This window comes from Balaenoptera musculus, chromosome 14, assembly GCF_009873245.2.
Source record: "Balaenoptera musculus isolate JJ_BM4_2016_0621 chromosome 14, mBalMus1.pri.v3, whole genome shotgun sequence".
NCBI lineage: Eukaryota > Metazoa > Chordata > Mammalia > Artiodactyla > Balaenopteridae > Balaenoptera > Balaenoptera musculus.
The window spans coordinates 52,388,037-52,415,969 of NC_045798.1; the positions used below are offsets into that span (position 1 = coordinate 52,388,037).

At 36.5% G+C, this 27,933-nt stretch overlaps 1 protein-coding gene and 1 pseudogene across 6 annotated transcripts in view; one reads left to right on the forward strand and one right to left on the reverse strand.

Annotated features, from left to right (window-relative positions):
* The window catches only part of KIAA1328 (KIAA1328 ortholog), a 367,487-nt gene that overhangs the window by 170,927 nt on the left and 168,627 nt on the right, over positions 1 to 27,933 (forward strand). The window lies entirely within an intron of this gene.
* On the reverse strand, positions 21,618 to 22,985 carry LOC118879840 (annotated as a pseudogene).

Here is a 27,933-nt window from a genome sequence, read left to right on the forward strand (position 1 = left end):
TACTACTTGGCAATGAGAGGGAACCACTGATACATGCAACAAGGATAGATGTTAAAATAATTAAGCTAAGTTAGAGAATCCAGACTTAAAAGATTACGTACTATAATTCCATTAATATAAAACACTAGGAAAATCAAAATAATCTCTAATGGCAGGAAGTAGATTAGTGCTTGTCTGGTTGGGCAGATGCAGGAGTAGGGGAGTAAGTGGAAAGGATTACAAAGGGGCATAGGAAACAGGAACCTACTGTACAGCACAGGGAACTCTACTCAATATTCTGTAATAACCTATATGGGAAAAGAATCTGAAAAAGAATGGATATATGTATATGGTATAGATGAATCACTTTGCTATACACCTGAAGCTAACACAATTGTAAATAAATTGTACTCCAATATAAAATAAAAATTAAATTTAAAAAAAGGGACACAAGGAGACTTTTGGAGGTGATGGATATGTTCGTTATCTTGATTATGATGATGGTTCCTGGGTATATACATATACCAAAACTTATTAGTTTGTACAATTTAGATATGTACAAGTTATTACATGTCAATTATACCTCAATAAAGCAGCTTTTTGGAAAACTGCATGGTTTTCCTTTAACATTCTAGTTGCCTGGCCTCATTGGGATCAGAACAAATTCTCCGGCCCTGGTTCAGCTTTATCTTTTCCCTTGTAATATACTTAACAGTTCATGATATATTTAGTACTCAAAATAAACTTGTAAGCAGTTAGTATAGCCACTATCCTAACAAACTATATATTCCTGACAAAGTAGAAATGTTCCCATTTGAATTTTTTTTTTAATTAATTTATTTATTTATTTATTTTTGGCTGTGTTGGGTCTTCATTTCTGTACGAGGGCTTTCTCTAGTTGCGGCAAGCGGAGGCCACTCTTCATCGCGGTGCGCGGGCCTCTCACTATCGCGGCCTCTCTTGTTGCGGAGCACAGGCTCCAGACACGCAGGCTCAGTAGTTGTGGCTCACGGGCCTAGTTGCTCCGCGGCATGTGGGATCTTCCCAGACCAGGGCTCGAACCCGTTTCCCCTGCATTGGCAGGCAGATTCTCAACCACTGCACCACCAGGGAAGCCCCCCATTTGAATTTCTTTTTAATGACACATTACACAGGCTTTAAATGTCAGTCTTTGTATTTTCAAACGTGCAAAAACTAAAATGAAGTTTACATATAAGAGCAATCAACTCTGATAGCAAAAGGCTGAATATCAGTTTCTGAAAATAAATTTTATATGAATCTTTTCTCCAGATAATTTGAGTTTTAAATGTCTTTAACTGTGACATCTTTATAAAAATTTTTTTAAATTTTTTATTTTTTTATTGGAGTACAATTGCTTTACAATGTTGTGTGTTAGTTTCTGCTGTACAATGAAGTGAATCAGCTATATGTATATCTATATCCCCTCCCTCTTGGACCTCCCTCCCACCCCGCCGCCATCACACCCATCTAGATCATCACAGAGCACCGAGCCGAGCTCCCTGTGCTATATACAGCAGGTTCCCATTAGCTATCTGTTTTACACACGGTAGTGTATTTATGTCAAACCTAATCTCCCAGTTTGTTCCACCCTCCCCACCCCCCCGTGTCCACATGTCCAGTCTCTATGTCTGAGTCTCTATTCCTGCCCTGCAAATAGGTTCATCTGTACCATTTTTCTAGATTCCACAAATAGCGTTAATATACGATATTTGTTTTTCTCTTTCTGTCTTATGTCACTGTATGCCAGTCTGTATGACAGACTCTAGGTCCATCCACATCTCTACAAATGACCCAATTTTGTTCCTTTTTATGACTGAGTAATATTCCATTGTATATATTTTACAACATCTTCTTTATATCCATTCATCTGTCATTGGACATTTAAGTTGTTTCCATGTCCTGGCTATTGTAAACAGCGCTGCAATGAACATTGGGGTACATGTGTCCTTTTGAATTATGGTTTCCTCTGGGTATATGCCCAGTAGTGGGATTGCTGGGTCATATGGTAGTTCTATTTTTAGTTTTTTAAGGAACCCTCCATACTGTCTCCATAGTGGCTGTATCAATTACATTCCCACCAACAGTGCAAGAGGGTTCCCTTTTCCCCACAGCCTCTCCAGCATGTATTGTTTGTAGATTTTTTGATGATGGTCATTCTGACCATCTGACCAGTGTGAGGTGACACCTCATTGTAGTTTTGATTTGCATTTCTCTAATAATTAGTGATGTTAAGCAGCTTTTCATGTGCCTCTTAGCCATCTGTATGTCTTCTTTGGTGGAATGTCTATTTAGGTCTTCCGCCGATTTTTTAATTGGGTTGTTTGTTTTTTTGATATTGAGCTCTATGAGCTGTTTGTATATTTTGGAGATTAATCCTTTGTCCATTGCTTCATGTGCAAATATTTTCTCCCATTCTGAGGGTTGTCTTTTCATTTTGTTTATGGTTTCCTTTGCTGTGCAAAAGCTTTTAAGTTTAATTAGGTCCCATTTGTTTATTTTTGTTTTTATTTTCATTACTCTAGGAGGTGGGTCAAAAAAGATCTTGCTCTGGTTTATGTCAAAGAGTGTATTTCCTGTCTTTTCCTCTTAAGAGTTTTAGAGTGTCCAGTCTTACATTTAGGTCTTTAATCCATTTTGAGTTTATTTTTGTGATTGGTGTTAGGTGGTGTTCTAATTTTCATTCTTTTACATGTAGCTGTCCAGTTTTCCCAGCACCACTTATTGAAGAGTCTGTCTTTTCTCTATTGTATGTTCTTGCCTCCTTTTTCATAAATTAGGTCACCATATGTGTGTGGGTTTATCTCTGGGCTTTCTATCCTGTACCTATGTTTGTTTTTGTGCCATACCATACTGTCTTGATTACGGTAGCTTTGTAGTATAGTTTGAAGCTGGGGAGCCTGAGTCCTCCAGCTCCGTTTTTTCTTTTTCAGTATTGCTTTTGATATTCGGGGTCTTTTGTGTTTCCATACAAATTGTAAAATTTTTTGTTCTAATTCTCTGAGGAATGCCATTGGTAATTTGATGGAGATTGCATTGAATCTGTAGATTGCTCTGGGTAGTATAGTCATTTTCACAATATTGATTCTTCCAATCCAAGAACATGGTATATTTCTCCATTTGTTTATGTCATCTTTGATTTCTTTCATCAGTGTTTTATAGTTTTCTGAGTACAAGCCTTTTGCCTCCTTCAGTAGGTTTATTCCTAGGTATTTTATTCTTTTTGTTGCAGTGGTAAGTGGGATTGTTTCCTTAATTTCTCATTCTGATTTTTCATTGTTAGTGTATAGGAATGCAAGAGATTTCTGTGCATTAATTTTGTATCCTGCAACCTTACCAAATTCATTGATTAGTTCTAGTAGTTTTCTGTGGCATCTTTAGGATTTTCTATGTATAGTATCATGTCATCTGCAAACAGTGACAGTTTTACTTCTTCTTTTCCAATTTCTATTCCTTTTATTTCTTTTTTTTCTCTGATTGCCATGGCTAGGACTTCCAAAACTATGTTGAATAAGAGTGGTGAGAGTGGGCATCCTTGTCTTGTTCCTGGTCTTAGAGGAAATGCTTTCAGCTTTTCACTGTTGAATATGATGTTAGTTGTAGGTTTGTCTTATATGGGCTTTATTATGTTGAGGTATGTTCCCTCTATGCCCACTTTCTGGAGGCCCTCCGCACCTCCCCTGATCCTCCGATCCCGGAGAGCCCCTCCTTGTCCGCCCTTACTCTTCCCCCCCCCCGCCTCCCTCCTACACCCCTAGGAACCACGTGGCCCGGCAGGGGCCCCCAGAGAACAGAGGACCAGGCCCGGACTGTGACATCTTTATATAAGTGAATATAGATTGAAGAAGTAGCTATAAAACCTGAAATTTCCATGTTTCAATTCTTTTTTACCATGACTGTTAACATGATATAGCTAGGTATTGTGCACACTTCATTGTTTACTCTGCAATAAATTACTTCCCTCCTGACCAATAAATAGACAACCATCACCATGAGTTAGAAATGTTAGGCATTTGGCTATACCCTAGAATATAGTTCGTGGCTTTTAAATATTGTGTGGGTGTGAAAGATTTTGAGTGACCATTGGATAAGCTACAGCATTCTATCCTTAAGCCATATCTGGGGATGTTTACTTTATAATTATAGTCTTGCTCTAGGGCTTGCTATTTGGTGGACAAGATATTTTTCTGCTCATTCCTCAAGGATTCATTCTGAATGCCAGTTAAGAGTATGAACTTTGGATCCAGAATGCTTGGGTTTCTATATATTAAACTCTACCACCTTGGCAAGTTACTTAACATCAGTAAGCCTCAATTCCCTCATCTGCAAGATGGGGAAAATGTAATGAATATAGCTCATAGATTATCTTTCAGGACTGAAAAGTTAACAAATGCAAGTAGAACTGTACCTTGCATGCAGTAAGTAATATATAACAGTTAGCTTCCCAGTTGTTATCATCGTTTATTGTTATAATTGATTTTATTGTGATTGTGGATTAGGTTCTGGTGGAAACCAAAAATATCATGTGTTTGGAAATGACCTTATGTTTAGTTATTCATCTTTTGTACTTATGACATTCAGTCAGAATTATTATGTCAACTTAGTGATTATCACACCTGGTTTTCATTTTGTTGGTCCTGAGGTACTGTATTCATCAGAATTGAGTGCTTTGAGAATAAAATTGAGATTGATGAATAAAGGGTTTTTTTTTTTAATCTTCTAGGAATAAAATTTATGTAACCACCAGTATTCATTTGGTTTAAAGCACAAGGAAAAACTGTGCTTTATAAAATGGATTACTATGTTCAACTGTTATTTGAGTTCCTCAGAATTACTGCCTAAGCTTAGATCTGTGGTCCATCTAGACTAGCATTTGCTCTTGGATAGGTTCTCAAGGAGAGAACATGGGTAAATCTAGAAGAACTAACAGAAGCCCCACCCAAATTTTTTCAAAATTTTTTCTGCTTTTCTTTTCATTCCAGCATGGCTCTTTAGTTTCTTTAAATCATTTAGGAGAGAGGTTCTGTCCCAGGAACTCCAGAAATAGCTGGGGAGATTAGTATTTAGTCATTGTGAACATGAGCCAGGAAAAACAGAAAATGTTTAAAGATAGTTTATTGTTAGTATATTACTTTTTAAGGTTTTTTATTGTTTCTTTGTTATTGTTAAGCTAATATATTCTGGCCTTAGAATATTCAAGCAATTCAAAAATGTACGGTATATTAATTCCAAGTCCTCTGTATTCTCCTTCCTCAGCAATAACTAGTTAACTTTGTATATTACTCTAGTTTTTTTTTCTATGCAGATCTAATACTTTAATTTTTAGGAAAGTAGGTTAATACTATACATATAATTTTTACAACTTTATTTTCTTACTTAATAATATGTATCCTATATTTTCCAGGGGATTACATGTATGTATTAATGGCATCCTTTTTAATGCTCATTCATCATTTTAGTGTGCAGATATATGAATTTATTTATTCAATTCCTTATTGATACATGTTTGGGTTATTTGTAATTTTGTATTACAAAGTGTACTGCAGTGAATATCCTTGTACACATAATTTTGAATGCGTTTGCAAGTTCTATTCCCTAAAGTGGAAATGTGTGCTCAAAGAATATAAAAATTTTTAAATGGTAGATATTGACAAATTAGAGGTGCTTGTTGAGAGAAAAAATAACTCATAACATTAATAGTAGATACTGACAGTGGGAATGGCAGGCTTTGCTTTGCCCTCACTTGAGGTAACTCCTTGTCTAAACAGTTAATAGTGATTTCTAGAACTTAAAAAAATTAAGTTTCCCTGACTCCTCATTCATATTTGTTCTTTCCATTCATTCATTGGTCCTTAGAATTAGATAGGGAAGGGGATGCATGGAGGTGGAAGGAAGTATGGATACTGACTTTCTCATTTTACAGAGATACAATCTAAAGTAATGGATCAAGTAGAGATTATAATTATTATTCAGCTTTAGAAAGGTAATGTACAGAAGAACTAAAGATAAAAACACAGCTAAGAAAAACTTTAAAGTATGTAGTGTAAATGAGCTAAATTGTATATCTTTCATAGGGAGGAAAATACTGGATTTTCCTTAACAAATCTGTAACTGTAATTACAGAAGAAATAGAGGTCTAAACAGATAATTTAAAGTTTTGGAGGTAACACTGAATAACTGAAGTCAGAAATAGAGAAGAAAGTTTACCTCTGAGGAGTGAGAATGGTAGTAGTGAACGGAGATGTTTTTTTCATTTTATTTCCTCCTTTAACTGCTGGTATTTCTAGTTCTGTGTTTATTGATTACTTTCCAAGTAATAAAAAAAATAGATTAAAAAAGGAAAGCTGAAGCTATAACTCTATGATGGGATAATTAAGACAATTGTGGGAAACAGCAATATCAACGTCAAATCAGTTAGTGGGACAAAAATAGACTTAAGGGTGTTAGTTATATAGTTTATGAGTCCATTTATAAACTTTCCATATCAAGAAAGTTTATACCATATAGCAGTGTATTAGAAATAAACCTACTTAATTTGAGTTATAGAATTCAACTCATGACAATACATGGATACATTCATTCATTTGACAGACATTCATGAGTGGAGTAAATTCATACTGTTATTTTTCTATGCCTGTCCCTGATGTGCTTTAAGATGTTGTATAGGAAAGCTCACAGTGGGTTTCTGTTGAGTGAACTCTTAAAAACTCCTCTCCTCCTAAAACTTAATGTCTCCTTAAAGAGATTTTCTATCAGTCCTTCTCTTTTCAGCCTCACTTCTACTCTCATTTTTGGTAATACCCAGTGTTTCCCATTCCTGAGCTACTACCAGTCAGCCTGCTTCTGAGTGAGGTTTCTGCTTTGTTCATGCTAAATCAGTTACCGATTCATCCACCTGCTTTCTAACATCCAAAGTTTTGTTGGTATCTTTTCCAATTTTTTTCTCAGTATGTCTATACCTTTTTATATTCCTTTCGTGCCATTCCTCTAATATTCAATCCACCAACTTTAATCTAAGGTCTAGTTTTATTTTTACAAGTGTCAAATAAAAAACCATTCCAGTACAGAAGAATCACTGATCCATTAGTAAAGCAACAACATGAGGTGACTGCTCTTAAAATGAAAAGTGCATAATGATGAAACTGCTTTGTTGATATGTTCTGACCTAGACCTCTAACAAGAGAATCATTCTTTTGTCAGAGGATTGGATTTGGCAAAAACTTTAGTTAAATACACCTTTCTCCTACTTCTCCTTTTTTGGAATGAAGGAAAGTTCTCCCTTGTCTAGTGGTTTTCAATGCAAGAAAATTTGCATCTTTCTGGTTTCTCTTGAAGAACTCAAAGTAAAATGTGTGATTTCTACAGAGGGCAGAAGAATTCCTTATTGTTTGAGGAGAAGCTGGGTGATGGTGATAATAATAATTACTATTATTGATTGATTGCTTCTGTGTGCAATTTGTTTTACAAACACTGTCTTTTATTAATCCTCAAACTGCCATAAGTAGTTATTATTTACTCCTTTTCACAAAGGATGAAATAACTTTTCTAAGGTTAAGTAACTTGCCCAAGGTTACACAGTGAGTGTTGGGCACATTATCAAATGACTCTAAAATCCATTCTTTTCCCACTTTTCCACCTTGTTAGACTCATACTATTTTAATAACAGCAACAATGATAGCCGATAGTTATATAGCACATACTCTCTACTAGATACTACTTTATACTCTTTATATATATTGACATATTTAGTTCTCATCCCTTAACCTTATGAGGTAAGCACCATCATTATCCTCTTCTATGGAGGTCAGGGAGAGTAAGTAACTTGCTGAAGGTCAATTAGTTATGGCTATAGTGATGTGGACCAGGATTCTAAGACAGTTGTTTGGTTGTTATTGGAGTAGATGAGAATGTTTATATTTGTTCTCATTGATTGCTGAGTCTGTTAAAAGGGCTCTAAACTTTAAAAACGAAAGTAAATAAATATTTCGGTTCTTTTTTCTTTAAAGCTATGAGAAGGTAACATGAAACAATAAACGTCTTGCCACAGCTTAAGGTGTCTAGTTAGTATACCAACCCTTACCAAGAAAAAGTAATTAAATAGTGGGGGAGCGGGAGAAAGGGGAGGTGTTTCTGTATTAGAGTTCTGGCATTAACATTTGCATATTGAGAAAAGCTCAAGAATTTTCTTTGAAGTACCCTCTTTATTTTGCTGTAGTCTTTAAAGTTGTTTCTAATTCCAAGAGAGACTGTAATATGTATTTCATCCATCCTTAACTATACCAAGAGGCTGAAGATAGCATGCATTATCTTGGCAAGGTTTTAGGAGAAAATTCCTATGTCTAGAGTTAGACATTTCGATCTGTTCGAGCACTGCCTGTGTCTAACCTGGACATACACACTGGCTTTGCTTTCCTGTTACGTCTGTGACACTGTAAGACATTCAAATAGGAGGAAGCCACTCTAGGGTTCCTGGATGATGCTTTCACTTTCCAATATTAAATGCCTTGCTTCTTATTAAGCTTGTCCCCTTCTCCCCTCACTCCCTCTCCCAAAAAGTTGCTTTAAAAGGAAGAATAATAGAAGTATTTTGGTCTCTTTTTCCATAACCAGATTGACCCATTGACAGTCTGACTTTATTAGTTCAGACACTTGACTATGAAAAATTCCTTTTTCATCCTGATTATTGTTTTACTTTAACACTTTTGATTTAAGAATGAATGTATTTAATTTCTCTTTATTTTTTGTTATTTACTTATTAAGGTTTTGTGATTTGTGCAGCTAGTTCCTATGACTTTCATAGAAGCTTATACTTCTGTGACTCATAAAAGACATTTTAGAAAGTTTATACTCCTGCCTCGTTGAGGTAAGCCCCCTATAGCCTACCTTTCCTGCTGATTAGAACTAAAAACTCTGGACAAAATACAAAAGCAACTACATAAATAATCAAAAACAGACAGTTGGTGCTGAGAAATTAAAACCTGGAGGGGCAACTAGTTTGGGGTGAGTTTCCTAGTGTTTTATTTTGTTTTGTTTCTTTTTTCCCATGGCTTTGCCCCCAGTTATGGAGCTGGGGAACAGTGGCTCTGGCAATTAAAACTCTGATAGAAACCTCATTTTTCTATCCAGAGAAATCAAGAAAATGGGCCCTGCATTTAATAGTATGGGGGGGGGGGGAATCTTTATGTTTTTTCTACCTTTCCCAGCTTTGCTCCTAAGACAGACCCAGTTGCAAGGCTGCAGCTATAGTAGAAGTGCTACAAGAGAAACCCTGTCTTTCCTGCCAGATAACCCAGAAAGGGGCGTCTGTGATGAAGACTAAGGAGGACATCTTAGGAAAAAAGAGAGCTGGGGAGGGTGTCCCGTCATTTTGTGTATAACCAGCACAAGTACTAGTTTGTGCATATGTCAGACAAACCCACAGCAGCATACCACAGTCTTTGAGAACTGGCCTTCAGTTAGAACCACTCCTCAGAGGAGGTGAGGAAGAACTTGTGGTCTGAACCTAACTGACCTGATTGCCTGTTAAAACAGACAAACAAATTCTCTAGCAGATTATAAAAGATCAAAGGACTGACAGTCAATACAGCATAACATTAAAATGTCCAGGGTATGATTCAAAATTATGCTACCTACAAAAAAACAGGAAATTATAAACAATTCTCAAAGGAAAAGACAGATGGCAACCCCAGGGTCACCCAGATTTTGAAATTATCAGGGAAAGACTTTGAAGAAGCTTTTATAGCAATTCTCTGTGGCATAAATGTAAACACTTTAAATTAATTTCTCAGTAGAGAAATAGAAACTATTAAAAACAACCAAATGGAAATTTTGGAACCAAAAAAATACAGTATCCGAAATAAAAAATTCACTGGGTGGGCTCATCAACATAGTGGAGTAACAGAAAAAAAAAGTCAGTAAACTTAAAGATAGATCAATAGATATTTTTCAACTTTTAAAACAGAGAGAAAAAAGAAAGATTGGGGAAAAAAATGAACAGAGCCTTAAAACCTAACTTTTGTCCAGAAGGAAGAAAAAAGATTATGTACAAAAAGCCGGAAAGAATAACCAATTCTTAAGGGAGAAGGCAGCCTCTGCCAAAAAGGAGTAAGTCTTTTATATAAGACACAAATCAAGGTAAACTTTCTTTTTAAAATCTTGGGAGCCTTTGCAAGGATATGCTCAAGAATGTCAGTTTGCACAAAATTGTCTTGCAAATAAAGTACTGAAACATTTTCTGTCACAGAGAATGCTAGTTGCCTACCTATTATCTATTCTTCCCTTATTCCTTCTTAAATGAATGCCAGTCTTATTGAGAGTAACAGTGTCGCAGGATAAAACCCGCATTACCCAGCCTCTTTTGCAGATGGGGTGGCACTGGGATCCAGTTCTGGCCAGTGAGATGTAAGTAGAATTTGTGCTATGGGGTTTCTAAGAAACTCCCTTAAGAGGGCCCGGGGGTGGGGGTGGGGTGGGAGTGTAGCAGGCTCCACTGTCTGCTACACTCGATTTTATGCCTCTTTTCATCCTTTGTCCAGTCTCTTTTTCCCCTATGGCAGCGGTTCTCAACCAGGGATGATTTTGACCCCCAGGGGAAATTTGGCAATGTCTGGAGACATCTTTGGTTTTTACAACTGACAGTTGCTAGCAGCATCTAGCAGGTAGAGGCCATGGGTATTGCTAAACATCCTACAGCGTACAGGACAGTCTCCCACAACAAAGAATCATCTTGTCCAAATGTCAAGAGGCCAGATTGAGAAGCTTTGCTCTATGGAATGCTGACCTGATGTTGGAGATTGAATAACCATTTTGTGAGTAGAAGGTGGCAAGTCCATGTCTGAACAAAAATATAGAAGGAACTGAAGTCCTGATGACATTGCGACATTGCTATAACAGCTGCAGACTGTGTTCTTCCAGAGGCCTCATTACGAGAAAAAGAAAACACCTAATTTATTTAAGCTAATGGATTTCTCTTTCCTTACTCATTTACTAACTGATAGAGTATTTATTTAGAAATTGTTAGTCATAAAGATTAGGGCAGCTAAAATATAAATAGTAATGAAGAGGTCTTAGGTATTGAGAAGAATAAGGAAAAGCTTATCATGTTTATCTGGGCAAAGAGGCATTTGAAGAAAGTACACTTGGTGAATAGAGTACAAAATCTGGGAAAACATCAGAAATACTGGGCTACTGTCATAATTTTGCCTGTTGTTGAAAGACTAACGCTATCTTGAAAGGAGTTGTACCATTTTGTGGGTTTTTTTAATGAGGAACTTTTCTGTTGTTACTATAACATATTTCGTTCTAGTGCCAGAATTTGGTCACCTCAACTTCCACTAGATCTGTAGTTAGCTTGGATCACATAGGGACTTAACTACTTGAGTCTCCATTGCCTGGGGTTGCAGATTCACTAAAGGGAAAGTGATGGAGGTTAAGCGTTGTATATACTATGGAAGGATAAGAGGTAATGTTGGTTGAGCTTTTGGGGATCGCTTTCTGATTATGGGGGCAACATCAAAGCTAAAACACCATGTCTAGCCTTGGAACTCAGTTAAAATGATGCTGTCATTTGAAATCATGCCACACTAAGATCTAAGGAACTAAAGCTGTTTGTTCTGACCAAAAAGAGGATAGAGGTACAGCAATAATTGATGGAAACAAAAAATGGAAAATACAACATAAAAAATTCCCTAACCATGAAATTGCCTCATGTTCTCCAGAAAATGGTATTTCTTTGCTTTAAAAATGCTGGTTTGAAGCTGTCGCAGAGCGATGCCATATTTACCTAAATTATAGGGACCCTTTAAGTAGCCATTTGTGGAATACAAGAAACTTAGTGTACTTGTAAATTTATACCTGTGACAGCCTGATTCTCACTGCAGAATTCTAGGGGTGAAAAACGCCCCCAAACCTTCTAATCCATTCCCTTACTATTGTGGGAAATTGTATATCAGTAAAAGATACAGATTTTACCCTAAAGGGTTTCAATCTAATGAAGCTAACAGTAAACATATGCTGGGTCTGTCCACTAACATCTCAAAATTAGTGTGACTAAAAATGAACTCTTGATTTCCCTTCCAAAACTGTAACTCTCTCATCTGCCTAGCTCGGTAGATGGCATTCCTATTCTTTCTGTTTCTCAGGAAAAAAAATCTTTGAAGTCATGATTGACATTTTTCTTTCTCTCTCACCCCCAGAGCCAGTCCATCACCAAATCCAGCCCATTCTAAACATATCCCAACTACTACCATTGCTTACCACCTTCACTGCTCCCACCCTAGTTCAGGTCTACTTTTTACCAGGATTACCTCCTAGATTTTTACCCAAGTGAAATGAAGACCTATATTCACATGAAAACCTATATGTGAGTATTTACAGTGGCTTTATTCATATTCCTTAAAAACTGGAAACAATCCACATGGCCCTACTCAGCAAAAAAAGGAACAGACTGTTAGCATACACACTACATACCTGAATCTCCAATGCATTATGCTAAGTGAAAGAAGCGAGACTCAAAGTGTGAGTCCATTTATATGACATTCCTGAAGAGGAAAACTACAGAGACAGAAGCAAATCAAGAATTTTTAGGGCTGATTACAAAGCATGAGGAGTTTTTTTGGTATGATGGAACTTTCTTGATTATTATGGTGATTACCCGACTGTACTCATTTCTTAAAACTTGAAAAACTGTAGACTTAAGGATGAATCTTATTGTACATAAATTGTATCTTAATTCAGAAAAAAAAAAGAATTCATTGTTAGTAATAGCAAAAGACTTGTCAGTCAGAGTTCAGTGTGGGAAACAGAAACCATTCAAGATATTTTAAACAAGAAGGAATTTTATATTAGGAAAAAAGCTTTGGAAGGGCCTAAGAAGCGATTTTATGTTGGACTTCGGTTGGTGACTTCAGAACAATATAGAACTAATATACTCAGGGCATAATGCTCTGAGACCATCACTGGAGCTATGCTGGAATCCGGAACAAAGCATCTACTGCTGCTGCACTGGTCTCTGGACATCCAGGAAACCACAGAATAGATTCCCACCAGTGAGACCAAAGGGTTAGGAAGCCAGGTCAACAAGCCATTGGTGCTTCTGCTGCTGCCACACTGCTGCTTCTTACCCAAAAAACTGAAAAATGTCCCCTATTTTGTTACTGCTGGAGAGAATTCTCATGTTTTCACCATTGTCCTTGCCAGCAGAGACAAACAAAGAAGACCCCCAAAATCATGTGAAATAAGCAGAACCTAATTGACATCCAGAGCTCTGGCTAATAGAACGGAGTCTGTAGTTTCCCACATTTTATAATTAAATGGAGGGTGGAGTAAGCCATGCGTCAGTGGTCAGCACAATATCTAAGCTTCCATCAATAAGGGACTGTTTAATGAATTATGATATGTTATACAGTAGATGAAGGATTTACCCAGGTGGTGGGTATTCTGTAAGCTGGAGTATATAATTGCACTGTTGAGTCTTGGTTAATAAATTCTGGTGCTTTAAATATAGAACTCTTACATCTAACTGTACTGAAGTCAATATATTGCAGTTTCTATAATCCTACTTTTAAATTTGTGTAGCAAACATTGCTATTTCTTTAAGATAGTTAAATAACTTCTCTTTTTCAAAATTAATTTGAAAGATTACAGGACAAGTTAGGCTTCCTAATATCGAGAATGCCATACATAAATTTAGAAAACAAGAATTTTTCAGAATGGTAAACAATATAGAAGAGATCTTTAACAACTTTCTACGTGAGGCAGATCAGCTACAGATAAAGGACTAAGTTTATATAGAATATGTAGTAGAACACAGCCTTATCTCTTGGCTGTGAAATGCAAATGTTGCCTTCCAAGTGGCATGTTCTCAGAGAAATGCCCTGATGGCATCCTCTCACATATCACCTGCGACATAGCTGGTGTACATGCACACTCCTGTGTGTACGTACACCACCAGAATGGGTCTGAGTAGACTCACTGCAAACTTAAAGCTCCAGGGAGAAGTATTTTAGTTCGTGAACACAAGCCTGTTAAGTTCGGCCCTCTCTCACCCCCACAAAATAAAGTTCAAGTTAAAAAGTATCTTTAAATAAAAAATAAGCTATTTTATCTTAAAGTGTAGGAGCAATGCGATTAGAGTGAATTGCCTCAGAAACTAAATGGCCAGACTTCCTCTAACAGATTTTAATTATTTTTATAGTTTTTCCCAAATGAAGACTCACAATAGCCATTTTAAGTAAACTAGAGCAACTCTTTCATCTTCATTGCAAGCTTCAGACCCTAAACAAAGCATGAAGCTGGGCAGTGCACTGTTTAATTTTCAGATTGGATTTTTCATTATGTTTTATGATAACTTTTTATTTTTATCAAGTTGCATCTCAGCCTTCTGCTTAGACTCAAGAAGATTCATGGCAAATGATCTGGGTGTTTATTTGGACAAACATGCAATAAATCAGTCTACTGTTTCAATAAAATGTTATTAATAGAACACATTATTCTGTTCAGTATTATGTTATCTTTAAAATTAAGCAGAACATTAGTGGTAGTGAAACTAGTTTCAATCAATACACTCCTGTAATGAAACCTATTGTATAAGAAACTTCTTTTTAAGGAGGAAAAATGTCCTTAACACAACTACCAACTACCAACTTCTGACTCTAGAGACGGCATTTCACAGTTTCTAAAAATTATTTGGTAGGATTTCTTTGTGTTTGTTTTGGTGTTAAGATAGTTTCCTGAAAGTTACCTTGCAGCAGTTAGTGCATAAATGTTCCTTAAATGATTTTTTTCTTTAATTGAAGAATTTAGTTGGCACTTGACCTGGCAGAGACCCACCCAGGTGTGTGCTTCAGTGAAATTGAGGTCAGAGCTGCTGTTGACACTCAGGAGTATAAGAATTGCCAATTTCTCTTCTGATCGTATAGAGATAGAGGATATAGATTTCAATTTTTCAAAACTCATATAATAATGAGAATTTACTAGGAGTGAGCCCCGATTTAGATCCTCTATCACCCACTCTACTCCCTATTAAAATTTTAGAATGATGGCTTTAAAATTAAAGGTGGCTAAAGTCTCAGGGTGGCACTGCAGTCTTAGGAGAACTTCACTGCACAGGGACTGGCGGGTTGATTCTGCTGCTGTCTTCTGTTTAGATAGCAAAGTGCCTTGAGAAAAGGCTGCTATTTAATAATGCAGTGGGAAATTAAAGACCTTTGAATGTTAAATTGCATATATTTTCCAGTGGAATATCTCTTAAAACATACTTTATGCTTTTGCTTGGTACACAGTATTGTCATCACATGGCAGTTTAAGGAATCTGGAGACTTGTTGGAATTCCAAGTTTACTCCTTTACTTCTGTCGTTTTATATTTTTAATCTGAATGTAAGAAATAGAGATTATCTTACTGTGGTTTTATTCTCATTAAATTGTTAAGAAGTTGTTGTTTTGGGAGATGAGAGTTATGTTAAGATGAAAAAATAATTATGAAAATCTAAGCCATCATACATATTCTACTGGCTTAGGATAAAGTTTCCATAGTCCATCAGGCAAATAATTTGATCATGTTGCTGTACGACTTTAATAGTAAACAAGTGAGTTCTAATGCATTCTTTGAATACCACTGCTAACATTTAAATGCAGATGGTTATCATATTTTTTCATACCAGTAGGAGACTACTTAAAATCTGCGTTGGAGTGAAGCATAAGGTAGCAAGCAGTACACTTGATTCTGGTTTTTATCTTTCTTAGTTCCACCTCAGAACTTTTAAATGCTACATTTCTGAAGGAAGGTTCATTTTTGTGTTATGACTGTGAACACCTGTGAACCACTGGGCTTAATTTGTTTACAGCTGACAGTGATTATGTGTGGAGACTGTGGCAGCAGTTGGCAAGGAGCAACTGACCATTTGGTTATCTCTGCATTGTCTTATTTTTCTTGTTTTCCCCAACATTTTAACATCATCTATGTTTTGTGAGGTTATTTGTAGGTTTTTTTTTTCCTAGTAGTTTTATCTGGTTCGGTATTAAGGTAATTCTGGCTTCACTAAATGAATTGGAAATTGTTTCTTCCTTTTTCTGTTTTCTATCTTTGTGATATTATAATTTCTTTAATTGACATGGAGGTATTAAGATGTTCTCTTTTGTCTTCAGTCAGTTTTGGTAATTTCTGTCTTTTAAGGGATTTGTACATTTCATAAGTTGTCATATAAGTAGCATGAAGTTGTTCATAATATTCCTTTTTCAACTTGATAATGTCTGTGGCATTGCATCTGTGTGCCCCTTTTTCATTATTTCGATGATTTGTATCTTTTTTTCTTTTTTTTTTTTTTTAAACATCTTTATTGAAGTATAATTGTCTTACAATGGTGTGTTAGCTTCTGCTTTATAACAAAGTGAATCAGTTATACATATACATATGTTCCCATATCTCTTCCCTCTTGCATCTCCCTCCCTCCCACCCTCCCCATCCCACCCCTCTAGGTGGTCACAAAGCACCCAGCTGATCTCCCTGTGCTATGCGGCTGCTTCCCACTAGTTATCTATTTTACATTTGGTAGTGTATATATGTCCATGACACTCTCTTACCCTGTCACATCTCACCCCACCCCCTCCCCATATCCTCAAGTCCATTCTCTAGTAGGTCTGTGTCTTTATTCCCGTCTTGCCACTAGGTTCTTCATGGCCTTTTTTTTTTTTTTTTTTTCCCTTAGATTCCGTATATATGTGTTAGCATACTGTATTTGTTTTTCTCTTTCTGACTTACTTCACTCTGTATGACAGACTCTAACTCCATCCACCTCATTACAAATACCTCCATTTCATTTCTTTTTATGGCTGAGTAATATCCATTGTATATATGTGCCACATCTTCTTTATCCATTCATCTGTCGATGGACATTTAGGTTGTTTCCATGTCCTGGCTATTGTAAATAGAGCTGCAATGAACATTTTGGTACATGACTCTTTTTAACCTATGGTTTTCTCAGGGTATATGCCCAGTAGTGGGATTGCTGGGTCGTATGGTAGTTCTATTTGTAGTTTTTTAAGGAACCTCCATACTGTTCTCCATAGTGGCTGTATCAATTTACATTCCCACCAACAGTGCAAGAGTGTTCCCTTTCCTCCACACCCTCTCCAGCATTTATTGTTTCTAGATTTTTTGATGATGGCCATTCTGACCGGTGTGAGATGATATCTCATTGTAGTTTTGATTTGCATTTCTCTAATGATTAATGATGTTGAGCATTCTTTCATGTGTCTGTAGGCCATCTGTATATCTTCTTTGGAGAAATGTCTATTTAGGTCTTCTGCCCATTTTTGGATTGGGTTGTTCGTTTTTTTGTTATTGAGCTGCATGAGCTGCTTGTAAATCTTGGAGATTAATCCTTTGTCAGTTGCTTCATTTGCAAATATTTTCTCCCATTCTGATGGTTGTCTTTTGGTCTTGTTTATGGTTTCCTTTGCTGTGCAAAAGCTTTTAAGTTTCATTAGGTCCCATTTGTTTATTTGTGTTCTTATTTCCATTTCTCTGGGAGCTGGGTCAAAAAGAATCTTGCTGTGATGTATGTCATAGAGTGTTCTGCCTGTGTTTTCCTCTAAGAGTTTGATAGTGTCTGGCCTTACACTTAGGTCTTTAATCCATTTTGAGTTTATTTTTGTGCATGGTGTCAGGGAGTGTTCTAATTTCATACTTTTACATGTACCTGTCCAATTTTCCCAGCACCACTTATTGAAGAGGCTGTCTTTTCTCCACTGTATATGCTTGCCTCCTTTATCAAAGATAAGGTGACCATATGTGTGTGGGTTTATCTCTGGGCTTTCTATCCTGTTCCATTGATCTATATTTCTGTTTTTGTGCCAGTACCAAACTGTCTTGATTACTGAAGCTTTGTAATATAGTCTGAAGTCAGGGAGCCTGATTCCCCCAGCTCCATTTTTCGTTTTCAAGTTTGCTTTGGCTCTTCGGGGTCTTTTGTGTCTCCATACAAATTGTGAAATTTTTTGTTCTAGTTCTGTGAAAAATGCCAGTGGTAGTTTGATAGGGATTGCATTGAATCTGTAGATTGCTTTGGGTAGTAGAGTCATTTTCACAATGTTGATTCTTCCAATCCAGGAACATGGTATATCTCTCTATCTATTTGTATCATCTTTAATTTCTTTCATCAGTGTCTTATAATTTTCTGCATACAGGTCTTTTGTCTCCTTAGGTAGGTTTATTCCTAGATATTTTATTCTTTTTGTTGCAATGGTAAACGGGAGTGTTTTCTTAATTTCACTTTCAGATTTTTCGTCATTAGTGTATAGATATGCAAGAGATTTCTGGGCATTAATTTTGTATCCTGCTACTTTACCAAATTCATTGATTAGCTCTAGGAGTTTTCTGGTAGCATCTTTAGGATTCTCTATGTATAGTATCATGTCATCTGCAAATAGTGACAGCTTTACTTCTTCTTTTCCGATTTGGATTCCTTTTATTTCTTTGTCTTCTCTGATTGCTGTGGCTAACACTTCCAAAACTATGTTGAATAATAGTGGTGAGAGTGGGCAACCTTGTCTTGTTCCTGATCTTAGTGGAAATGGTTTCAGTTTTTCACCATTGAGGACAATGTTGGCTGTGGGTTTGTCATATATGGCCTTTATTATGTTGAGGAAAGTTCCCTCTATGCCTACTTTCTGCAGGGCTTTTATCATAAATGGGTGTTGAATTTTGTCGAAAGCTTTCTCTGCATCTATTGAGATGATCATATGGTTTTTCTCCTTCAATTTGTTAATATGGTGTATCACTTTGATTGATTTGCGTATATTGAAGAATCCTTGCATTCCTGGGATAAACCCCACTTGATCATGGTGTATGATCCTTTTAATGTGCTGTTGGATTCTGTTTGCGAGTATTTTGTTGAGGATTTTTGCATCTATGTTCATCAGTGATATTGGCCTGTAGTTTTCTTTCTCTGTGACATCTTTGTCTGGTTTTGGTATCAGGGTGATGGTGGCCTCGTAGAATGAGTTTGGGAGTGTTCCTCCCTCTGCAATATTTTGGAAGAGTTTGAGAAGGACAGGTGTTAGCTCTTCTCTAAATGTTTGATAGAATTCACCTGTGAAGCCATCTGGTCCTGGGCTTTTGTTTGTTGGAAGGTTTTTAATCACAGTTTCAATTTCAGTGCTTGTGATTGGTCTGTTCATATTTTCTATTTCTTCCTGGTTCAGTCTCGGCAGTTTGTGCATTTCTAAGAATCTGTCCATTTCTTCCAGGTTGTCCATTTTATTGGCATAGAGTTGCTTGTAGTAATCTCTCATGATCTTTTGTATTTCTGCAGTGTCAGTGGTTACTTCTCCTTTTTCATTTCTAATTCTACTGATCTGAGTCTTCTCCCTTTTTCTCTTGATGAGTCTGGCTAATGGTTTATCAATTTTGTTTATCTTCTCAAAGAACCAGCTTTTAGTTTCATTGATTTTTGCTATTGTTTCCTTCATTTCTTTTTCATTTATTTCTGACCTGATCTTTATAATTTCTTTCCTTCTGCTGGCTTTGGGGTTTTTTTGTTCTTCTTTCTCTAATTGCTTTAGGTGCAAGGTTAGGTTGTTTATTCGAGATGTTTCCTGTTTCTTGAGGTAGGCTTGTATTGCTATAAACTTCCCTCTTAGCACTGCTTTTGCTGCGTCCCATAGGTTTTGGGTCGTCGTATCTCCATTGTCATTTGTTTCTAGGTATTTTTTGATTTCCCCTTTGATTTCTTCAGTAATCACTTCGTTATTAAGTAATGTATTGTGTAGCCTCCATGTGTTTGTATTTTTTACAGATCTTTTCCTGTAATTGATATCTAGTCTCATAGCGTTGTGGTCGGAAAAGATACTTGATACGATTTCAATTTTCTTAAATTTACCAAGGTTTGATTTGTGACCCAAGATATGATCTATCCTGGAGAACGTTCCATGAGCACTTGAGAAAAATGTGTATTCTGTTGTTTTTGGGTGGAATGTCCTATAAATATCAATTAAGTCCATCTTGTTTAATGTATCATTCAAAGCTTGTGTTTCCTTATTTATTTTCATTTTGGATGATCTGTCCATTGATGAAAGTGGGGTGTTAAAGTCCCCTACTATGATTGTGTTGCTGTCGATTTCCCCTTTTATGGCGTATCTTTTTTTTCTTGATCAATCTTATTGATTTTTTAACAAAACAGCTTTTATTAGATTTTCTCTATTGTTTGTTTTCTATATCATTTATTTCTGGCCTTATGTTAATTTTTCCTTCTATTTATTTCAGTTTTTTTTTTTTATTTCAGTTTTAATTTGCATTTCTTTTTCTAACTTCCAAGATTGACATTTAGATCATTTGTTTGGGACTTTATTCTTTTCATTTAAAGTTACAAATTTACACATTTAAACATTTAAAGTTCTAAACATTTAATGTTATAAATTTCCCTCTGAGAACTCCTTTACCTGCCTCCCACACTTTCTTATGTTGTGCTTTTTTTTTTCCAAAATATTTTCTAATTCCCTTTGTGGTTTCCTCTTTGAATAGTTTATAATCATTTATAAATTTTTCTTAATTTCAAATTTTTGCAGATTTCTCAGATAGCTTTCTGACATTTATTTCTAATTTAATTCCTCTGTGTCAGAAAATGGAGTCTCCACAATTTCAATATGTTGCAATTATTGAGACTTGTTTTATATCCTGTGATACGACCTATCTTGCTGAATATTTCATCCACATGTAAAACTAACCTAATCTACAATTATTGGATGGAGTAGTCAGTATACAGCAATAGGGTCAATGTTTTTATAGTATTTGTTCAGGTCTTCTATATACTTACTGATTTGGGATCTGTTTTTTCCGCCATTAACTGAGAGCTTTGAAAGCTCCAAATATGATTATGGATTTATTTTTCTTTTTATTTCTATCTTTCCTTCACATATTTTGAATTTCAGTTATCAGATGCCTTTGCATTTAGGATTATAATGTCTTCTTGGTGCATTAAGTTCTTTCATTTTGTAACATGCTTCTTTATCCCTGATAATATTACTTGTTCTGAAATACCTTGTATGATATTAATATAGCCACTCCAGCTTTCTTATAATTAGAATTTGTAGAGTATATTCTTTTCCATCCTTCTAGTTTTCCCTATCTTTGTCTTTATAATTAAAGTAAGGTTCTCATAGTTGGATTTGGCATGTAGTTGGCTTTGGTTTATAATCCTATCTGACATCCCTGGCTTTTTATTGGAGTGTTAGTATCTTTTACACTTGACTAATTATCCAATATAGTTGGGTTTAAATCTACCATCTTGTAATTTATTTTCTATTTTTCACCAATTTTTCAGTTTTTCTTTAGTTTTTCCTGCCTTTTTTTTTATTAATTTTTATTGGAGTATGGTTGCTTTATAATGTTGTATTAGTTTCTTCTGTACACCAAAGTGAATCAGCTGTATATATACATATGTCCCCCCTTCTTTCCCATTTAGGTCACCACAGAGCGCTGAGTAGAGTTCCCTGTGCTATACAGTAGGTTCTCATTAGTTATCTATTTCATAATAGTAATGTATATATGTCAACAGTTTTAGCATTATCTCTACTTGCGGCTCATTTTTTTGTTTTTGTTTTCTTTTCTTTTCTTTTTTGCCTCTTTGATCAGGTCTTTATTCAGAATTAGCTGTCTGAAATGATCTGACCTTTATGGAATGCACAAATTTAAGTTTATGCAGCAGGCTTCTTTTCTTCTGTGGTGGGTTTCTTTTCTGTGGGCTTCTTTTCAGCTGGTGTTTTTTTGGTCACTGCAGCCTTTTTCCCCACAAAAACCTTCTTCTTAACACCAGCAGCCTTCTTTCCTTTCTTTTCCACCACAGGCTTCTTGCCTGGAACCCCTTCCTCATCTGATTTGGCTGCTAATGCTGCTGCTGCCTTATCCATCCAGAGTTTGTGACTCTTCTCCTAGAGAAGAATTATGTCCACCCAGTGCATGGTCTTTGCATATGGGTTTAGCTTCAGCGTGATTCTCAGATTTTTCAGTGGATTCTTCTTCTGGACTCACAGATGAATCTGTGTGGTGTTCTGAGGGCTCTTTGGATCTCTGGGCTTTTCAAGTTTCTGCAAAGGTCTGTTTTGAGCATCTTGCACATGGGAAGGTTGTAGTTGCTCTTGAAGGAAGCAGCTTCATGCCAAATGCCATACAGATCATCTTACTTGTGGAAAGTACTTTCAGTACAAATGCAGAAATGTCCCATGTGCTCATCAGGAGTAAGTTGCAAGATGTTCAGTTTGCTTACACTAAGCAGAGTAATTCCAGGGATGTTTCTGAAGGCCTCAATGATACCGTTGTCCTCATTATAGATGATGCAGGGTTCCCTACCCTGGATATGACACAGTTTCTCATTTTGCCTTTGCCAGCTCTCATTTGCTGTGAGCCATAGACCTTTTTGAAATCATTCCAGGCCTTAAATTTCTTAAGAAGCAAAACAGCCTCCTTGTTCTTCTTGTAGCATTCAGCTTTATCTTCAGCCACCAAAGGAAGTTCAGGAACTTCCTCAATACAATGACTTTTAGACATAACCAGTGCTGATAAGGCCGAGGCATCCAGGGCGGAGCAGATGGCATATCACTTCTGTGTTGTGTTCACTCTGCGGTGCCAATGTTGTCAGGTTCTGGTTGGCACAAACATGTGGCCCCCATGATACATATTTCCAAAGGCACCCTGGCCAGAACAGTCAGTCCAACTGCCTCGAACCCTGGAAACTTGAGCCAGAGCCTAGCCAGCACCCAAAGATTCAGCACTGGTTTGATGACCTGCTAATTCATTGACAGCATAGGACTGTCTGCTGTGTTTGTGCAAGTTGGTGTGAACAGAGTTCACAATATCTGGTTGAGCAGGAGCCTTGAACACAGCAGGTAAAGTGACATTTATGCCAGATGACTCCTCCTTTTAAGAGAACACTGATATCAGTGATTGAGCACACGCCATGGCAGCGAGAGGAGAAGACTACGCTCCTCTCAACCTGGCGGCTCCCATGGGAAAAGCTTGGGCTCATTATCTTTGTTTTAGGTAAATTTTAAATAAGAAAAAATATCGCTTATATTTCCATTTTCTGGAAGTCTTTATTCGTTTGTTTCCAAGTTTCCATTTAGTATTATTTTATTTATACCTGAAGATATATGTTTGTTTGTTTATGGCCATACAGATTATCTGGTAATAAATTCTTTTATCTTTTGTTTGTGTGAAAATATCTATTTCACTTTCAATTTTAAAGGAAATTTTTATACAGTTCTGGCTTAGCAATGTGTTTTTGTTTTCTATTCACCACTTTCAAAATATTCTATAATTTCTTCTGGTTGGTATGTTTTTTTCTAATGAGATTTTTAAATAAGATTTATTCTTATTCTGTTCCTTTGTATGTCATGTGTTTTTTAATCTTCCTGCTCAAGAAATTTCTATCACTAGTTTTTAGCAAGTTGATAACGGTGTCCCTTGGTGTTCTTTGTGTTTCTCTGCTTGAGTTTCATTGAGCTTCTTGAGTCTGTGGGTTTATAGATTTTATTAAATTTAATATTTTAAATCATTATTTCTTCAAATATTTTTTCTATCTTCACCTCTGCTCTCACTGCAATTACATGTATCACTTGTATCATTCCACAAGTTACTAAGGCTTTGTTCCCCAATCTTAATTTTTTTCTCTATGTGTTTCATTTTGGATAGTGTCTATTTCTGAGTCTTCAAGTTCCTTAAACAACATCTAATCTCCTGAAACTTTTACTTCATGGGGTGAACATTTTAGATTTGTCATTTTTCATCTATTGACTATCATTTTGTTATTTTTTATATCTTATTATTATGTTCATGTTTTTCTTTAAATCTTTAATTATGTTGGGCTTATTTATAATAGATTTTTTTAAATCCTCATATGCTAATTTCATCATTTGTCACTTCTGGTTTTTTTCCTCTTGATTGACAAGTCAAATTTCATCATATGTCTTGTAATTTTTCTTGGCTGTTCGTTAGTGTGTATGTTACATTAATGAGTATCTAGATTTTGTTGTCTTCCTTTATAGAGTGTCCTAGTGGGCATTTAAGTTATTGGTAGATCTTGACTTCTTAGAGGCTTATGTTTAGGCTTTATTAGGACTAGTCTGTAGGCTAGATTTTTCTCTAACAACCATTTAGTTAGCTCTTTCTGGGTTCTCAATAGGACTGAGTATCCTGGGATCAGCTATGACGCTCTCATTCTGACTGGTCAAAACTTGTACACCTCCCTGTTCTGTGTGACTTCTGGGAATTGTTTTACTTCCAACTCCCTGGTTGTTTTCTTCCCAGGCTATCGCAGTTTAACTCTACACATGTGCAGTCTTGGCATTTAGCAAAAACTCAAACGGGCCTATGTGCCGATTACTCAACTATTTTTCTGAATAGCTCTCTCTTCTCTGGGACTCTGTTCTGTAACTTCTGGCCACCTCAGCCTCCCTGAACTCCGATCTCTGTCTCCATAATTCACCAAGACTTTTGTGTTCTGCTTAGGACTACCCTCCCTCTAGCATAGTCTGGAATGTTTGTCCAAACAGAAATGCAGGGCCATTGTATGGCTTAGCTCATTTGTTTGCCTTCTTCCAGGGATCATATACCTTTACTACCTGTTGTCCAATGTCTGAAAACAGTTGTTTTATATATTTTTTCTAGTTTGTAGTGGGCAGGTAAGTGTATCCCCCTCTGTAATACCCCAAAATGGAAATTTTCATTGAAACTATCTTTTAAATGTAGTTTTTAAATTTTAGCATACAAATTTAATGGTATTCTTAAGAAAACAAAGAGGCTTTATGGGAGGGAGAGAGTGTATTGTGAGCATAACAAATGCACAGTAACAAAAACTTATAGGAGATATAGTATTGAATTTTTTTGCTCTTTTAAAGAAGGTAAAAATATAACCTTATGGACCAAAAAAATACTTAAATGAGAAAATTTAAGGGAAGAGAAGATACATTGTTTTCAGATTTATTGTAACTTGTAATTAAAGCCCAAATTGATGTGTAATAGGAATCTTGTAAAGAATACTTATTTTGAGGGTCCAAAGTAATAAAGAGAAATAGAGATTTAAATAAGAACTACAGAAATATAAATATCTGGCTTTCACGCTGGAAACCAAACTTCATAGTTTTGGCTCTAGATTCAGTTACTTTGGGCATGTCTTTGAGCTTTATTAACATCTCCTTATATGAATCAGATTTAACTCTTAATAAAAATAAACTTTGGGGACTTCCCTGGTGGCATAGTGGTTAAGAATCCGCCTGCCAATGCAGGACACTCGAACCCATGTCCTGGTCTGGGAGGATCCCACATACCACAGAGCAACTAAGCCTGTGCACCACAACTACTGAGCCTGCACTCTAGAACCCGCAAGCCACAGCTACTGAGCCCGTGCGCCACAGCTACTAAAGCCCGTGCGCCTAGAGCCCATGCTCTGCAATAAGAGAAGCCAACGCAATGAGAAGCCCACACACCGCAACCAAGAGTAGCCCCCGCTTGCCACAACTAGAGAAAGCCCGCGCGCAGCAGCAAAGATTCAACACAGCCAAAAATAAAATAAAATAAATAAATAATTCTCTTTAAAAAAATAAAATAAAATAAACTGTGACTTCACCCACTAAAAGGTGCTCTATCAGATATATCCCATGTGCCTTCTGTATGATGCAGTACTTTGTGAAAATCTGTTAATACCCTGAAAGGACAGAGAAATGAAATGTAGTTACGGATAGGTTAATCATCCTCTGCATCCCAAAGGTTTATGTGTGTTCTTGTCATAAGTAGATTTGGTCTTAAAATAAAAGCAAATTCAGATAAGGTAGGAAGTAGAAAATTTAATCAACATTGTTGAACAAAAGAGCTGAATGAGGTTCATCTGGTACTGTGCAGGACTAAAAGATGTTGAAAAGTAATGGATATAAAATAAGAATAAAGGGGAGAGCAAAAGGAGTGAAAAGAACTCCAAATATATTTTTCTTCTATTAGTTACATATAGGCCACACAGAGACTTTTGAGAAAAAGATACTTCATGGACAGAAGGTACCTACTTTATTGGGAAAGAATTATTTGTTCCAATATTCACAAAAAGAGGATAAATAATAAATGTTTAGGTATAAACCAGTCATAGAGGAGGAGACCAGAGCAGGAAAGGAAATTGTGTTTGGCCCATTGTATGAGGTAAGGGAATGAAAAATATCTGAACACTGACTTCCCACAGCCAGATGGAACACAGTCATCAAGTCAGGAGGCATTTGGTAGCACAGTGGTTCTCAAAATGTGTCTCCTAGACCAGCAGCATCAGCATCACTGGGGAAATTTTCTAAAAATGCAGATCCTCAGGACCCAACTCACACCTACTGAATTAGAAACTCTGGCAGTGGGACCCAGAAATCTGCATTTTTAACAAGCCCTCCAGGTGATTCTTATGAACACGAAAGTTGGAGAATTTTTGTGCTAGTGTAATGGAAATAAATGTCTTCTGTTAATCAAACTGCTGGTGAGTCCTATCACATGCAGCGTTTCATAAATACATCTTCCTGAATTATCTTCTTGGTACAGATAGGTTAGAAATATTTTCTGTCTGAAGAAATGATCAGTGTGCTTAATCACGCAAGTATTAGAAAACAGGAAAAGTCTATAAGATGGAAACTGACAAGTCTTTTTCTTTGTCATCACTTTTATCCATTCTTTATGTCCTTTTTCTATGATTTTTCTGTGTAGATAGAAGGATTTAAACTAATTTTGGTTTGGAGTGAGGTAATCAAATATGCAACTTTTAGCACAAAAATGAGTCCTTTGAGCTTAAAATAGTTTTTAAAAACCTGTATGAACTGTACTAAAGTGTTATTTTTTCAATGTTGCTCTTCCTTTCCTCTCTACTCTTCTCTGCTCCCCTCTGTTCCTCTCTACTTCTCCATGTTGCCTCAGCTTTCTCCCCTCTGCCTTTCCCTCAAAGTATGCCTTCCGAGGAGAAGAGAGATTCTGTGTCAGGTTTGGGTTTACGAATATTAGGATGGTCTTATGTTAATGGCTGTTTCTGTTTTCTTAATGGTGCCAAAAAAAATTCTCACTCTGTTTTGTAAGCACTTGATTGCAGGTGTGTTTGGTGCTGCCTAGCAACTTTGGCTGCCCTGTGGAAGAAATCACACTTGGTCAGAGTGATTTCCAGAAAGCATTGAAAGGCAACATTGTAACAACTAAGGAAAATGCCTTTCTTGCAGACTAAAGTAGGCTGATTTAGCAGTCTTTCATAGCCAAGTTAACAAACATGTACAGTTGTTTATTTGTATTTCCAAGAAATATATTAAATATCTTATGGATTAGCAGCCACTTTATGCTGGACACCCATTGCACCAACCTGAAAAATATTAACTGGGAGAGGAACTATAACTATGACTAATATTATACTAATGAGCAAGACTTCCAGGTTTGAATACTTCTTGGGAAGAAGCCGATTGTCCTGTCCTTCTTGCTAAGAGATTAATCAAAATCACGTTGACTGTGGTGCCATTTAAATCACTAGGTGTTTAGGACTTGGCTAATAAGCCTGATAGACTGGGGATGCTGTCTGTGCCTACCCAAGTTGTGCCAGTCTTCCTAGGTGAGACTTATTGGTGGAAGCCCTTTACATACAGGTCATTTAGACACATCAGCTGTGTTGAACAGATGATGGCATGCACAGATATTCCATACAATTTGACTTGTTTAGTTCTTGTTGAGATGTGTAGAAACATGAAGACTGTTGCGAGTAGGCCAGTCTGTGCTCACAGGTACCTGCTTTTTGTATTGGGTTGGCCAAAAAGTTCTTTCAGGTTTTCCTGTAAGATGTTATGGGAAACCCGAACGAACTTTTTGGCCAACCCAATATTTGGACTCATTGCCAAGAGTAACGGCCTGGTTTAAATGCCTGGGTCCACTCCCTTCCATCCCACGTGAA